A 16013-nucleotide genomic window follows, 5' to 3' on the forward strand; every position below is an offset into this window, starting at 1 on the left:
CTGGATAAAAAAAAGGATCTAAGACATACCTCAGTAATCTATGTGGCCTCCCTTGTTCCTAATAACAGCTCTGAGACGATTTGGCATGGATTCCACTAATTTCCCACAAATATTCTTCATTTCTTCATCGTGGAACCATACACCAATGAGGGCAGAAATCATCTTCTCCTTTGTAGAACAATCTATTTTTTGCATTCTTCTTTTGCAAATTGACCACAAGTTCTCAATGGGGTTGATGTCGGGTGAGTTGCCTGGCCAGGGGAGTAGCTGAATATTCTTCTTGTTGAAGAATTCTGTAGTTTTTCGAGACGTATGGTATGGTGCCAGGTCTTGTTGGAACACACCTCTGCCATCCGGAAATGATTTTTGCAGCTGGGGTACGATTCTGGTTTCCAATAAGTGAATATATTTGTCAGAATTCATCATTCCCTTGATAGATATTAATGCTCCAGGCCCTTCATGTGTAAAAAATCCCAAAACATTACTTTAGGGGGGTATTTGGGTGCTTGTTGGAGATGAGCTGCTGTTACTTTTTCGGATCCTTTCCGTACGTAGGAAACACGGTGGCCGTGGACCTCGAAAGGAGACTCATCGGAAAAAAGTACATTCTTCCAGTCATTCACTGTCCAGTGTTGATGTAATTTTGCCCACATTAAGCGTTTTTTGCACATAACAGAGGTTAGCAGTTGCTTCTTAATAGGCTTACAAGCCCTTCGTCCAGCTTCCAAAAGCCTACGCCGCACTGTTGTGACGTGAATATTCGCCCCAGTGGTAGCCATTAACTCACAGGTTAAGTCGACAGCAGTTAGTCTAGGATTTAATTTACTTTTCCTGACAATTAAACGATCATCTGCAGGTGAAGTCTTCCTTTTCCGGCCACAGTTTCCTTTTTTCTGGGGTGTGATGGATCCAGTCTCCCTGTATCGTTTTATGATCGAATTAACAGTAGCCAAACCGATGTGACATTCTGCAGCAATTTGCCTCTGTGTCATAGAAGATTGCTCTGCTAATGTTATAATTTTAGACCGTTTTCGTGGAGTTGTATCCATTTGTGAAGACGACAGAATGTACACAGGATTGCAGTATTAAGTCTTCAACACAACTGAAATGCTTATAAGTACAAAACGACAGGTAAAATGTCACATATTATAAAAAAAAGTAATAACGACAGACCTTCAACAATGGAATTACACGTACTACAGATGTCAATTAAAGCGGTATGAGCAGTTGTGAGGCCAACAATGACAGAAAATGTAAAAATATGTCGTGTTCGGATTAATTTGCACGCTACTGTAGTAAAAATTCAGAAATAATTTCTAATATTCCATTGCCTCTCGTAATAAAACAATTTTAAAACCTTGATTAATAAGCCCAGATTTGTAATTCAATGGCTTAACATTATCTACAGAATCGCCAAATTATGTATGTTAAACGTGCCTGCATTCAACCGAGAAATATTTAATAACAGTCATAATAAAAAGCAAGCTTGTCTTTATTTTTCCTTAGTACAGAAAAAATTGCAGCATTAAAAACAGAGTTGCATACTTCGACAGAAACACGTACGTGCTCGCAAATAAACCCATATGCATCTGTAACAGAGAAAGAAGAGAAATAGTTTTCTCATGTGCTGTCTTTCTCTTGAACTGTTGACTTGGGTTCCATCTACTGTCTTCCAAGAATTGGCTCTTCCATTGCTTTCTGGGAAGGCCTGCGGCAAGTGTTAGTGACAGGAGAATCAATTGAAACGTGTTTAATCTCGATTCCAGTGAGATAAAGGTGGTAATACATGAGCAGCAGTTTCTTGCCTTCTAACTTTGAATAACGTGAACAAAGAAGTGACAAGAGTCCATGCAGCACTGAACTTTTTCCTTACGATTTCTGTTGGCAGGCCTATGGTCACGTGCATAAACGCCGGTTAGTGTAACCAACGGTTAAAATTACCACCAAAGCCATTGTTGAGCATTTTTACGGTGCATCAATCTCGGTTATTCGAGCGGTTAAAGAAGATAACCAATGATTAGCAACGATGAAAGAGTAATGGAACGGAGAAAAATTCTCTCCGGCGCCGGGATTTGAACCCGGGTTTTCAGCTCTACATGCTGATGCTTTATCCACTAAGCCACACCGGATACAACTCCGACGCCGGTCAGAATCGTCTCAGATTAAGCTCCAACTCCCGGCGCCGGAGAGAATTTTTCTCCGTTCCATTACTCTTTCATCGTATGATGACGCAGAATATCTGCATGGAAATATCATATGTACTTCGGTACATTAAAATAATATATATGATATGCGTAAATCACTTCGTGATTTAAGACGGCGCTTATTCCGTCGGATCCCGGCCAACTAGTCACTCATATCGAGTGCACCTCAGCACATGTGTGGACTTCGGTCCTGCGTTCATAGACATCTATGACGTAGTGCAGAGGGCGGCCACTAGAGGGAACCCAAGAGTTGGAGCTTAATCTGAGACGATTCTGACCGGCGTCGGAGTTGTATCCGGTGTGGCTTAGTGGATAAAGCATCAGCACGTAGAGCTGAAAACCCGGGTTCAAATCCCGGCGCCGGAGAGATTTTTCTCCGTTCCATTACTCTTTCATCGTATGATGACGCAGAATATCTGCATGGAAATATCATATGTACTTCGGTACATTAAAATAATATAAATGATTAGCAAGCCTAGTAAAATAAAATAGCGCCCAGATCTACAGTTGATTATTTCAAAGATGATTAGTATCGTATTTGGATACGGATAATGGCGAGCGTGAAGTTTTATTAGTGGAAAGAAATTCTTACAAGGAATTAGATCACAGAAAATTTATCAAAATGTATCGTGTCATTCCTACTGCAACAAATGGACCACTTGGAATACCCTACAAACTATCCTATTTCTCCCATGAATCGATCGTTTACATTACAATTATATGCAACTGATATTTCCGATATAACTCGAATATTTCTTTTTCTATGTGCAGAGAGGTTATGGATGGATCTTAGGATATTGCCTACTTCCCTGGTATAATTGGGGCCCTGGATTGTACACACATTCTTACTAAATTAATATTCTTCATCCGTTTCCTTGATGGATATTCCATTTTTTAATATAACAAAAATATAACTCTAGCAATCAAATCTATCAGTATTTCAGACTCACATTGGGGTATAATTATTTTCGCTTTTAATTTTGCATTTTGTACGATTCTAACCTAACAACAATGAAAAACAAAGAAATGTAAATCGTACACACATAACAGTGAACAAAGATAAACAAATGAAACGCGAAAATATAGGATACGTTCGTTTAGACCAGACCTGCACAAGGTTTGCGCTCTCCGAGCCGGCTCACAGCTCATGAGCGGAATGCAGATATTAGCTGCGCTCTGTATAAGGATGGACTGGAAGAAGGGGTGATCTCGTACAAAATATACACAAAAGGAAGTACTATTACGACTGTTTATGAAATGAATTCCCGTTCAGTGTTTGCAGAACTATCTTGGACTAATATTAATTAATAAAGAAATATTTATTTTACAGAAATAATAGAAATTCTTTAGCTACTTAAATTTACAATATTATTTTGTTATATTTTTATTTAACAGTACATCAAAACGAGGTTTTATGCTGTTGGCAGCTGAAAGGAACAGTAGCCTACTGATCGTAATGAAACATCAGTTACAGATGTTCGATGTCTGCCTTTATTAAAGTTGATTATAGAAAACAGTTGCTCACAAATATAAATGTTGAGCCAAACATAGCAATCATTTTCACAGCCAGCCTGTGGAGTCGTGGATATTATTGCTAATGTTTAGTCTTGTAAAACTCAACCAGGCTAGTAGTATTATTCAAACGATGTTTAGCCCTTAGGTCACGTTGAAGATCAATAAGTTCCAGCTGTAAACCGTTAAATGTTAAATGTTATGTTCCGTCTTTTAGATTCCTCCATACTATACTGTACCAGTAGGTAAGCAACGTGAAACAGTTACTGAAAATAGGCCTACACACTGCACTCCACTAGATAACTGAGTGGTCGTTTCCCTCTCCTCTACCTACAGCAAGTCTATGTCATTCTGACGTATCTTCCTCTCCGTTTCGGCGAGAGGTAAACTCGGTTCTCCCGCTCCGAAGGAGCGCGCGCGCTCTTTGTGCAGGCCTGGTTTAGACGTAGAACGGAGTAAGTGCAGTCGTTTTCAGACGTTGACTATTATCTTTGCAGAGGTATGGATGCTCTCCTTTAGTCATTTTGCAGAAACAGTGTGCCATCTCTGACTTTACCCTGGTTAAATGAGGCGTCAACTAACCATGTTTAACTAGTGATTATAAATGGTGCACAGTAATTACATTTTAACTATGGTTACTTTTTAACCGTGGTTTCGTAACGCATGGTTACTACATTTTTAATGGTTGATGCACGTGACCAATAGAGTAAAGGACAAAAGGTGTTTTTTTTTACCCAACCAAAGTAATGATCGTCACGAAGGGAGATCTCAAAATGTCATTCCATGTTTTTAAGATCGGCAGAAAAGCTTAAATAAATGCATTTTAATGAATGGGAGTTATTTCGTAAAGAGCCATCAAAACTGTAAGGTTGAATAAAGACGTGAAGACATAAAGTCAGGATTAGTTTTTATTTAACGGGCCCGTAATTTCCGCATTACATCACAGCTGTAATGTAGATCTAATGTGACGTTTATTCTAGCACTAATTACCTCGTCCAGGATATTAGACTTTATACGGAAAGGTTTTTAACATCCCTGCATTGGGATTCAGAACAGCGGCGTTTCTCTGACGTGAAGAGCTTATACCTATCAACCATCGGCCAGGTCCAAAGTGTTTCATCAAAATACCTAACATTCCATTTACAAACCATTCCAGGGGTGTACAATACACGATTCCGTATCATTCTGCGACAAAAAGTAACGGAAGAATTCTTACCATCCACAGTGGGTTTTTGGCTAAGCGATGGGGTTGGCCACCCACATTTGAAACGCTTTTGATCACGTGATTGTCAGGGATAAAAAAGTGCTGTCTTAAAAGCCTTAAAGAACACTGTCGGTTGGGCCTCCAGGCAATCACGCAACTTCATAACAGGGTGCAAGGGACGGGGAAGGCTATAGCTTTTTATTATTTCCCTTTGGAATGTGAACAGCTTCCCTTCTTCCCCCACCACTGCAAGTAGTAAAATGATGACGAAACATAAACCACGAAAACTCATTCAATTCTAAATAGGTCTATCAAGGCATTTATCTAAGGCAGTAATCAACTCCCGGCGCTAGACTTTTCGAACTTCTTTTTCTCACTCGCGGATGGATTAAATCTTCGGAAGCCCAAGGCAAAATGTAATTTGGAGCGGCAGTAGAGGAAGACGTGAGCATTGACGTCATACTGCGGAATTCAACGCAATATCCGTAAGGTGGAAAAATGTCATGTTATTTCTATATAATTAAATAATATAAAATTTATTCTGTCACACGTTAAAAGTGTTAAAATTGTTAAAAAGGTATTTACCTTCGACAGACGGCCCGTTTCGACGCTATGTGTCGTCGTCTTCAGTGTCTCTTGAACCACTGGTGATCTTGGCTCTGCGATGTGCAGTTGTCGATGGTAGGGGAGGGGGTGTGTTGCTCCTATGGTGGGGGTTGGCTGTCTGTATGCTATGACGTACTATGACGTCAAACAATGTGTGCGTATTGAACTGTAGTTGCGTGTTAAGTATATATTGTGGGTGTGCTATTGTATTCTTATATATTTCGTACTGTTCTAGGATGTTTAACTGTGAACTTTTTGGTGTGATGTGTAAAATTTCCATATCTGTTTCTATATTATTGTAGTCATGATTATTGTCGATAATGTGATCTGCTTAATTTGATGTAATGTAAGGTTTGGTTATAGCTTTAATATGTTCGTTGTATCTTGTATGAAAGGATCTTCCTGTCTGTCCTATGTAAAAATGTGGGCAACTATTGCATTTTAATTTGTAAACTCCAGTTGAATTATATATATATTTGAATGTTTAGTGTGGTTATTTAAGTATTTCTGTGTTGTATTATTTGTTTTGTATGCATTTTTGCAGTGGTTCAAGAGACACTGAAGACGACGACACATAGTGTCGAAACGGGCCGTCTGTCGAAGGTAAATACCTTTTTAACAATTTTAACACTTTTAACGTGTGACAGAGTAAATTTTATGTTTTTAACAAAGTGTTAACGAGAACTTTAATCAATGAATAAAATAATCATGTCACAAAATAAAAGGATTGTTATCCGCTAGAAAAATTACCTTCTTATACCTAATTAACAGCAAGCGTTTTGACATACGATGATAAAATGGACTGATCATCCAATACCTATGCCTCGTACCTATGTTCGGTTCAAGTTTGTAGAGTATTCTGTCGAGATCATCTAGCCAAGATGGCCGCAATTTCGGAAACAGAACACACATGCTCTAAACAATCCCTCTCTTATGTAAAAATGCAAATGAAGGTGGACATCTTAAATGACTGGAATGCAATGCGGTTAAATAGTACAAATGGCCAAATCACAAAATCACTATATTTTCCCACAGTTAAAGATAGACTAACCGTAAAGAATTATGAACCATCATACATATCCACGCAATTCATGACTGGACACGGAAAATTTAATTCATATCTCGAACGTTTCAAAATTGACAACCCAAACGGCTCTTCAAGTCCCTGTGAACACCCCACACAAACAGTCGACCACCTGTTATTCGAGTGCCCGCTACAAGAAGGCAAGAGATACCGGCTAGAAACCCACCTTAGCATGTGCGATACAACTTTCTCACCACCAATAACAAAAGTTCTTCTGAGGCAATGTTGCATAAAGGAATTCCACAAATTTATCTCAGATATGTTTAAGACCTTGTAGAAAATAACAGTATTTAGTAACAGTGTCCTATTTATTCTTTTGGAGCCAAATTTGTAACTTTTAAAAGTATAGTTATCATGTTGAAGTGTATGTGTTGTAGAGGATGCTTGATTTGTTGTGTATGTGAGTCGTAGTTGTGGGATGCTTGATTTTGTTTGTGTGACTATTGTGTATTAATTTATGACGTATGTTAGGGAAAGCTGCTTAATTGTGTTATAGAGAAAGGCTATGAGAAATGTTATGGTTATGTGTTGTAACTGTTTTCTGTATGTCTCAATTGATGCCAGATGTTTGATTTGCAATGGCAATCTTTAAATTACGGATTGTTTATGTTTTATTTTCATTATGTAAGCTAATTTATTTTTCTTTTCAATTTGTTTTATGCTTAGGCCTATTTTTTGTGTATAACTATAGCCCTAGCATACATATGTAAAATAGGGCTACCCCCTATTGGAGATACAATAATAATAATAATAATAATAATAATAATAATAATAATAATAATAATAATAATAATAATAATATTCTGTTTTAACCGCTTAAGCATTTTAGCACAGATCTTGCGATTAGTTTCTTATATGAAGTAAGACGAAATCTGTAATGTGTTAGTTGCCTCTCTCAAGTTCGGAATTTGCAGGACTCTAGTACACATAGGCCTATACTTTCCACAACACAAGGGAATCTTATTCTGAATTCAATAGTTGATTTTACGGAAATAATACAGGAATCTTATTCTGAATTCAATAGTTGATTTTACGGAAATAATACAGGAATCTTATTCTGAATTCAATAGTCGATTTTACGGAAATAATACAGGAATCTTATTCTGAATTCAATAGTCGATTTTTCGGAAATATTACAGGAATCTTATTCTGAATTCAATAGTCGATTTTACGGAAATAATACAGGAATCTTATTCTTAATTCAATAGTCGATTTTTCGGAAATAATACAGGAAACTTATTCTGAATTCAATAGTCGATTTTTCGGAAATATTACAGGAATCTTATTCTGAATTCAATAGTCGATTTTTCGGAAATAATACAGGAATCTTATTCTGAATTCAACAGTCGATTTTTCTGAATTCAATAGTCGATTTTTTGGAAATAATACAGGAATCTTATTCTGAATTCAATAGTTGATTTTTCGAACATTCTATGGATAATGTTTAGTATAACTTACCTACAACTTTACGCGATTATAGAACTGGAGATGGCTTAAAAAATCAGCCGTTTATTCAACAGAACATTAAATTAAACATTGGTGATTGAACATAGAGTACACCGGCGTTTTAAAAGTTGGATTTACCTTCCTGTTCAGAACAACGGATGAGAGGAAAAATGGAGTAACTATCCTTGAAATCATTACACGTTGCTGAAACCACTTCATTGATACAAATTCATCCAATATCCTAAATTACTTGTGTTCTATGTTTCTTCAGTAATATGAAGAATTCAATATGATCCTCTCATGAACAGAGGTAGAATTCAAAGTTTTCTTTAACGTTGACACGAAATAAACAGAAAACTCAGTTTTGCTTTAACGAAAAAAGGGGGAACTGTTGAATGTTACTCATTATCTATCCAAGTCACGAACCGTAAGCCTATGACGTAACAATATGACGTCACTGACTGATCTGCGATTGGTTATAGACTCAAAACCAAGATATGCTATAAAATATAGTTGCGTGTATATTTCATTATAACTACGTTTCCATATATATTATGTCAATTCAAATCAATGCAATGTAATAAAACCACTATGCTATATTAAAAGAAAACTAATGTGCACTAATGTACATTAATGTGCACTTCATTTTTTCTGTTTACCACGGCGTAGTGATACATTAGTATGGTTCTATTGTATTGTATTGCATTGTATTGTATTTATTAACATTCCATGGTATTCATACATTGCTTACAGCTAGAATATGGAACAAGTCAAAAAACTTAATAATATTACAAAGTCGTAATTTATAGTCACAGTCTAGATTAAATATATACAGACGAGATTTATAATATAGTCTACTAGTACAACACAAAGTTTTAGTATCAATTTCATGAAGCGTTATTGAATGTCATGAATTCACCTACAGAATAAAGGCGTGAGAAATTAGGTACTTCTTTAATTTGGCCCTGTATATGCTTATGTTATGAGTTTCATTTTTTATATCGATAGGGAGGCTATTAAAAAATTTTATTCCCATATAACGCATTCCTTTTTGATAGCACGATAGACTTGCCGATGGAGTATGAAAGTCATATTTTTGACGTGTATTTATGCTATGAACTGTTGAATTAGTTACAAAGTTTTCACGATTACAAACGAGGAAGAGTATTAATGAAAAGATATACTGACAAGCCATGGGCATTATTTGTAGTTTTTTGAAAATAGTCCTACACGATTCCCTAGATTTGGCACCTACTATTATTCTAATTACTCTTTTTTGTAAAAGAAATATACTGTTGCTAACTGTGGAATTTCCCCAGAATATTATTCCAAAACTCATTACCGAGTGGAAGTATGCAAAGTATATAGTTTTTAAGGTATTGATATTTACTATCTTTTGCATAGATCTAATAGCAAAACAAGCTGAACTTAGTTTGGGGGTAATTTCTTTAATATGATTTTTCCAATTTAGCACATTATCGATTTTTAAGCCAAGATATTTGGTTGTTGTTGTTTCTAATAGGGATCTATTGTTAATTATTGCGTTAGAAATTTGCGACGTTGAATTTGGTTTGAATTTGGTTTGGATAGGTAATAAAAGAAGACAAAAACACTACACATCCTGTGAAAAAATTACATTTTCATAGCTTAATTTTAATTTACAACTTATATAAGGTAGCCATATTAACAGAAAGACATGTGTTGTAATAATCTGATTATGTCGACTATAATATCGCTAAGTTAATCGAGATAATATTGAAAATAAGGTCCTTTCTGTTTAATGAATGCTGGAAGATCTGGTTCCAGAACTAGTCGGATAGGTAGCCATATCAGGTGGGGGAAACCTCGTTAACTTTTTGTAATGTGAAATTAATAACTTGAGAAATAAAATTTTTACGATCGTGAAAATGGTTTTTATGTAGGGTACATTTTAATTAATCATATAAAATTGTCATAGCTCATCATTATTACTTGTACTTATTTTTAATTGCATGCTAAATGGTAACCTGCCCAAGCACTCATCATTTCCTTCAACTAATTGTGAGGATATGTTCGAAGAAGCCGGTTATTCGGGATCTATCAACCTGAGGGTCGATCGCACAGTAACCGAGTGGAGATATTTATGATGCTAACGTGGTTGTGATTTCTCAGCCTCTGATTTACTTACCCAATTAGCTTCATGACCCAGGTGAAAATAAAGCATTGCATATAAGACTTCCCACATTATTTTTATCGGTTTTAAAATGAAATGTTCACCGTCCACGTAGCCGACATCCTACGCTGTAATAAAATTGCATGTTCTGTTCTGACTGGTTTTTCAGTCAGCATTAAAAGAACCTTTCATAAAATGCCACAGAAATTAAAATATGTTTCCATACTGTTGATTGTGTTTTTTATTATTTTCATAGTAGGCCTACCTATTCTTAAATACTGCGCATTGTACCACCTATAGACCATTGTATGTAATTCCAATTACCAGGTTCGTACTTCGTATTAGCAACTCATGTTGAAATAATTCTGTACCTACTCTATAAAAGAGACCTTACGTACTGTAAATTCAATCTTCACTTCTGGGCGTTTCGAAAAGATAAAATTACTCAGACATGCTATCTACTGTCCGTCCAAGTGGTTACGTCGCAGCGTCGTAGAAAGGGAGGAAATCACGTGACAGTTAATTACTTAACGAGGCCCTTTTATTTAAGTTATTTTAAACAATTGCATGGGTATAATATTACGTAGACGTCCAATTCCTAACAGAAAGTAATGTTCCCAGAAAATATCTAAGATAGCCCAGCCACTAGCATTTACAGAGAGGCGAATAGAAGCAGGTGGGGGAAACCGGAATGCGACGTAGGCAAATGGAAAATGATGCAATATTGAAAGCTCTTTCGTCACTGGAAAACGCGAACATATTTTTGGAGCGTACTGTTTACTGTGACCTTAAGGCTACTATGACTGTATATGCGGTCTTGGATCTGTGTAGAGGACGGTTCAACTTCATTAGAAGAAGGGGTGGCAGTGAAGTACATTCAAATATTCAGGCACAATAAAAATTGAAGTAAAAATAAAATGATGTCCCTGTATAATTGTATTGTGTATTGTAAATTTTATTGTGTATTGTTTACGATTTCATTGTGTATTGTTAATCATTTTATTATGTATTGTTTATATTGTGTATACCACTGCCACCGGGTGCTTGCCCACTTGCAGTGTAAATAAATAAATATATACATACCTAAAGTACAGGGACATCATTTTATTTTTACTAACATTTCTAATATTAACCTGGCTGAACCTTTGGATTAACGGTTGAGAACCGAAAACACCGTTTGCTACCTCCTCTCACGACTGGAGTTCGATAATACTGCCTAAAACACAAACAAATCACTCTACTAGGTATAGGAGGGAAGAAAAGTATTCATCCATTTGCGTAAACTAGGAAATATCGCGATTTTGAGTTTGATAGGCCCCTAATTTACATTAGGTTTTTGTTTAATCAAAATACAGTAGGCCTAGTGTATTAACAATAAGTGTTTTTACTCACGAACTGAGCTGTCCATTCGGACGTATTCATTATGCAGTGTATGTTATACTGTCTACAGCACATTAGCGTACAATATAGAGAATGAAGTTAAATTGAAAAATAATCATAATATGGATATCCAAACACATTTTTGAAAATGGTGGCCATTCATTTTGATACAGCTTTCAATTCTTTTGTGCATATTATCGCACTTTAGACTACTGTACCTAATTGCAATTACCAGTTTCGTCCTTCGTACTAGTAACTCATGTTGAAATAATTCTGGACCTACTCTATAAAAGAGTACCTACCTTAGTGCTGTAAATTCAATCTTCACTTCTGCCTGATCCGAAAAGATAAAATTACTCAGACATGTTATCTACTGTCCGTCCGAGTGGTTTTGTCGCATGGTCGTAGAAAGGGGGGAAATCACGTGACAGTTAATTACTTAAGGAGGCTACTAAGTTTTTAATAAAAAAGCCGCCCTAAATAAGGGTCCGAATAGATCGGCCTACTAATCAATTCATAAAGAATAATCATGAGAACCAATTGTGTGACAATTTGAAAGGAAAAAGAAAACATTAAGATAAATGATAAGAAAACATAGGAAAACATTTACAATAAAAGTTTGTTGGGTACAAATGATTACTAATTATAGCTAAGGATGATCTTAACACATGAGATCCTATGGCATCAATCATTGCATCAGAAATTTTAAATTGTTCAAGTTGATTTAAACTTTCTCGTGGGATCGTGCCACGGGCACCGAACATGAGCCCAAAAACTGTCCAATGTGTGATGTGGTATTATGCTCCAAGATGCTGACAACAAGGCTCATGTATGACTTATTTAAGTTATTTTAAACAGTTGTATAATATTACGTAGACGTCCAATTCCTAACAGAAATTAATGTTTTCAGAAAAGAGCTAAGACAGCCCAGCCACTAGCCTTTGCAGAGGCCGAGTAGAAGCGGGTGGGGGAAACGGACGACAGTACCTGTGCGAAAATATGATTCAATATTGAAAGCTCTTTCGTTACTGGAAAACTCTAACATATTTCTCGAATGTACTATATTCACTATCTCAGTAGAGTTTACTATGACCGTAAGGCGACTTTGACTGTATACGCAGCCTTGGTTCTGTGTGGACGGTTGGAAGTTTACTAGTAGAGGGGATGGGAGTGAAGTACATTCAAAAACTCAGGTATAATAAAAACTGAGGTAAAAATAAAATGATGTCCCTGTACATGTTATAGAACGTAATTAACAACATTTTTTAAATAAATTTAACTCAATACTAAAATGGCTTTATTGAAATAACGAAGGAATATACATAGCAACGGAAAACAAAAGAGAAATAGGCTAGCCAATAAAATGATAAATAAAATGACTTGGGTTACCAGGTTAGTAACAGTATCTAGCCTATGTTTACAAACATTTAACATAAGTTAGGTTTTAACATGTTTTATAAATAAAAATTATAAGTTAAGCTACAAAAGAAAATTTTGCGCTGTATCAGGGATACACATTTTCGGAAGCGAAACTACAGTTGTGTTGGTTTGAATGTTTCATTTTTATTTCGGTTTACATATACAGAGTTTGTAACTATGATAGGCCTAACAAAAGTAATCAATGTAAACAGCCAAGGATTCGTCATGACATTACCTCACATTCTCATTACCTTTGGGGAAACCTCGAAATCAATAAAACCAGACAATCTACCCAAGTAGAATTCGAATCCCTCCCCGTCCGAGCTCAGTTTTGGGCCACGAGAACAGCTCGCTACCGCCTCAGCTACGCCACTGGTCAAATGTTGGTAAAACTGAATTAATATGGTGGGATACAGGTTACCTATTTCCAGGTATATAATATTTATAAACGTGTAGGCCTACCCGTGTAACTGTTGATGTCTCTGTTGCCAATTATGATTAAAGCATCAAAACAATTACGAAAATTAATTACTAAATTAATTTATTGATACTTTTTAAAACATTTATTAACTTGTTTAAACGTGTTGTTTAAACGACTGCGTAATTATACGCATAATTATTTGCTAAATTAGTATTTATATTCTTTTAATACATTGACGTATTATCATTAATTAAAATGAAATCGCAGACATAACAGCCGAGGTGTGGACGTCAGTGCTACATGCTTTGCATTTTAAATACTTATGAATCACATATTTTCACTTACAAAACAAATTCTTCGGTATTTTAAACAAGAAATAATTTCATTTTATAACACCTTAAAAAGTATATACCAGTTTTACATAAATGTGGGCATTACATACGTAAAAATAAATCAATTTCTGTTAAGGATATATGACATAACTTACATAAATTTATGTTTTTATGCTAGTGCACTGCTATCGAACGTGTAATCGTGAGAGGTAGTGGACTATAATTCAATCTTTACTCACTACAGCGCAATTACGAAATCACCGTGGTCAAATTAAGAATTATTTATACATCTTGATTACACAACTTTTAACACTTTATCACTTCGGAATATGTATGATAAGACTTTGTGTTAAATTCTAACGTACCTTGTTTACATGTTTCGACCTATTTATGGATCATCCTCAGGACTGGTCGCTGTTGGTCTTGGCGCCTCTTGTTTTGTTTCCTGTGAGGGTGTGTTCGTGTGGCATAATGTAGAGTCAAAGAGTGTCTGAAATTGAGTTGTGTGTTGAGAATTTCGTTGGGGTGTGTTTTCGTGTGTCTTTATATTTCATATTGTTCTAGTGTGTTTAGTTTCTGGCTTTTTGGTTGGATGTATAGTATTTCCATGTCTGTGTTGATGTCTCTGTGGGTGTGGTTAGCATTTGTGATGTGTTCTGCATATGTGGAGATGTTTTGTAATTTTGTTATGGCTGTGATGTGTTCTTTATAACGTGTTTGAAATGATCTGCCTGTCTGTCCTATGTAGAAGTTGTTGCAGGTGTTACATTTCAGTTTGTATACGCCTGTGTGGTTGTATTTGTTTGTTTGTGAGTTGAGATGTTTTTTATAGAGTGTTATTTGTTCTATATGCGATGTTGTAGTTTAATTTCTTGAATGAGGTGGCAATTTTGTGTGTGTTTTTGTTTTCGTATGTTATGAAATGAAATATACAGACACACGAAAACACACCGCAACGAAATGCTCAACACACAACTCAATTTCAGAACATACACACTTTTTGACTCTACAATATACCACACGAACACACCCTCATAGGAAACAAAAGAGGCGCCAAGACCAACAATGACCAGTTCTGAGGATGACCCATAAATAGGTCGAAACATGTAAACAAGGTACGTTAGAATTTAATACAAGAAAGTCTTATCATACATATTCCGAAATTATTTATATTAAAGTTAAGTACATCCCTTTTCTACAAGAGTACCAATATGTGCGAATGGTTTCTTAGATTAAGTTTAATTTGTTTAGGTTGGTTTCGGTTCATTAGATAAGTTTCGATTTGTTTAGGTTAGGTTTTTTTGGTTTAGGTTCTTTAGAGTAATTTTATTTAGGTTACAATTGACTTTTTTGGGTTTGTTTCAGTCCTATAGGTTATTTTTGGTTTGTTTAGATTGGTTTCGATTCTTCAGGTTAGTTTTGGTTTGTTTAAATTAGTTTTAACAATATGAGTTTTGTCAGGATCCGTCTGTACTTATCTATTTAACATGTACTTTACATCGTGATGTTTGTAACTAGATTTATTTAGGTTATTAAGCTTTTCATAGCTTTAACAATATTATGATCTTCATATGTACTTTGCTCTGTTCTTGTATATGATCCATCATAATTTGGCATAGGTATCACAATCTGATACATATTTTATTTTTCTTTTCTTCCCTCACAGTTGATTCACCATATTCTAATCAGATCTGGACATTACTACAGATGAACCAACCTATTTTAATCGCAACTACATCGCACATGTTTTAATTTTAGTATTTAATAACATTTAATAACTTTTGATCATAGCCCTTGTTTTTAATACAGTAATCTTTTAATCATTTTATGTTCACTCATCTCCACAGAGACTTATATTTTTCAACTGTTTCATTTATTTGTACTATACACATATGTACTACTTCATGTATAGGCTATAGGCATAAACTTTTTTCTGAAGATTGCTTACTCAAGCCGAAAACGTTTAAAAAAAAAACTAAATAAATAAATGTGACAAATATTGTAAACTAATATTGTTAAACAGATAAGCACAGGCGGATCCTGATAAAACTCTTATTGTTATTGTATCAGCTTATCGGCCCTCACCATGCCTTTCAAATTTAGTTTTGCTTTGTTTACGTTGGTTTTGATCCTTAGGTTAGTTTGGGTTGTTTACGTTCACTTCGATCTTTAGGACATGGCAAAACTGAATCCTACCTGAATCGCTTCAGAATTTATGATAGACACCCCATCATGTCCCTACAACATTAGAGC

The 16013-nt window shown here is 35.5% G+C and overlaps 1 non-coding gene across 1 annotated transcript; it reads right to left on the reverse strand.

Annotated features, from left to right (window-relative positions):
* Positions 1 to 2057: 2057 nt before the first annotated feature.
* Positions 2058 to 2129, reverse strand: TRNAY-GUA (transfer RNA tyrosine (anticodon GUA)). Its single transcript has one exon. It is a non-coding gene; the product is annotated as a tRNA-Tyr (tRNA).
* Positions 2130 to 16013: the final 13884 nt, after the last annotated feature.

This window comes from Periplaneta americana, chromosome 4 (assembly GCF_040183065.1).
Source record: "Periplaneta americana isolate PAMFEO1 chromosome 4, P.americana_PAMFEO1_priV1, whole genome shotgun sequence".
NCBI classification, from domain to species: Eukaryota; Metazoa; Arthropoda; class Insecta; order Blattodea; family Blattidae; genus Periplaneta; species Periplaneta americana.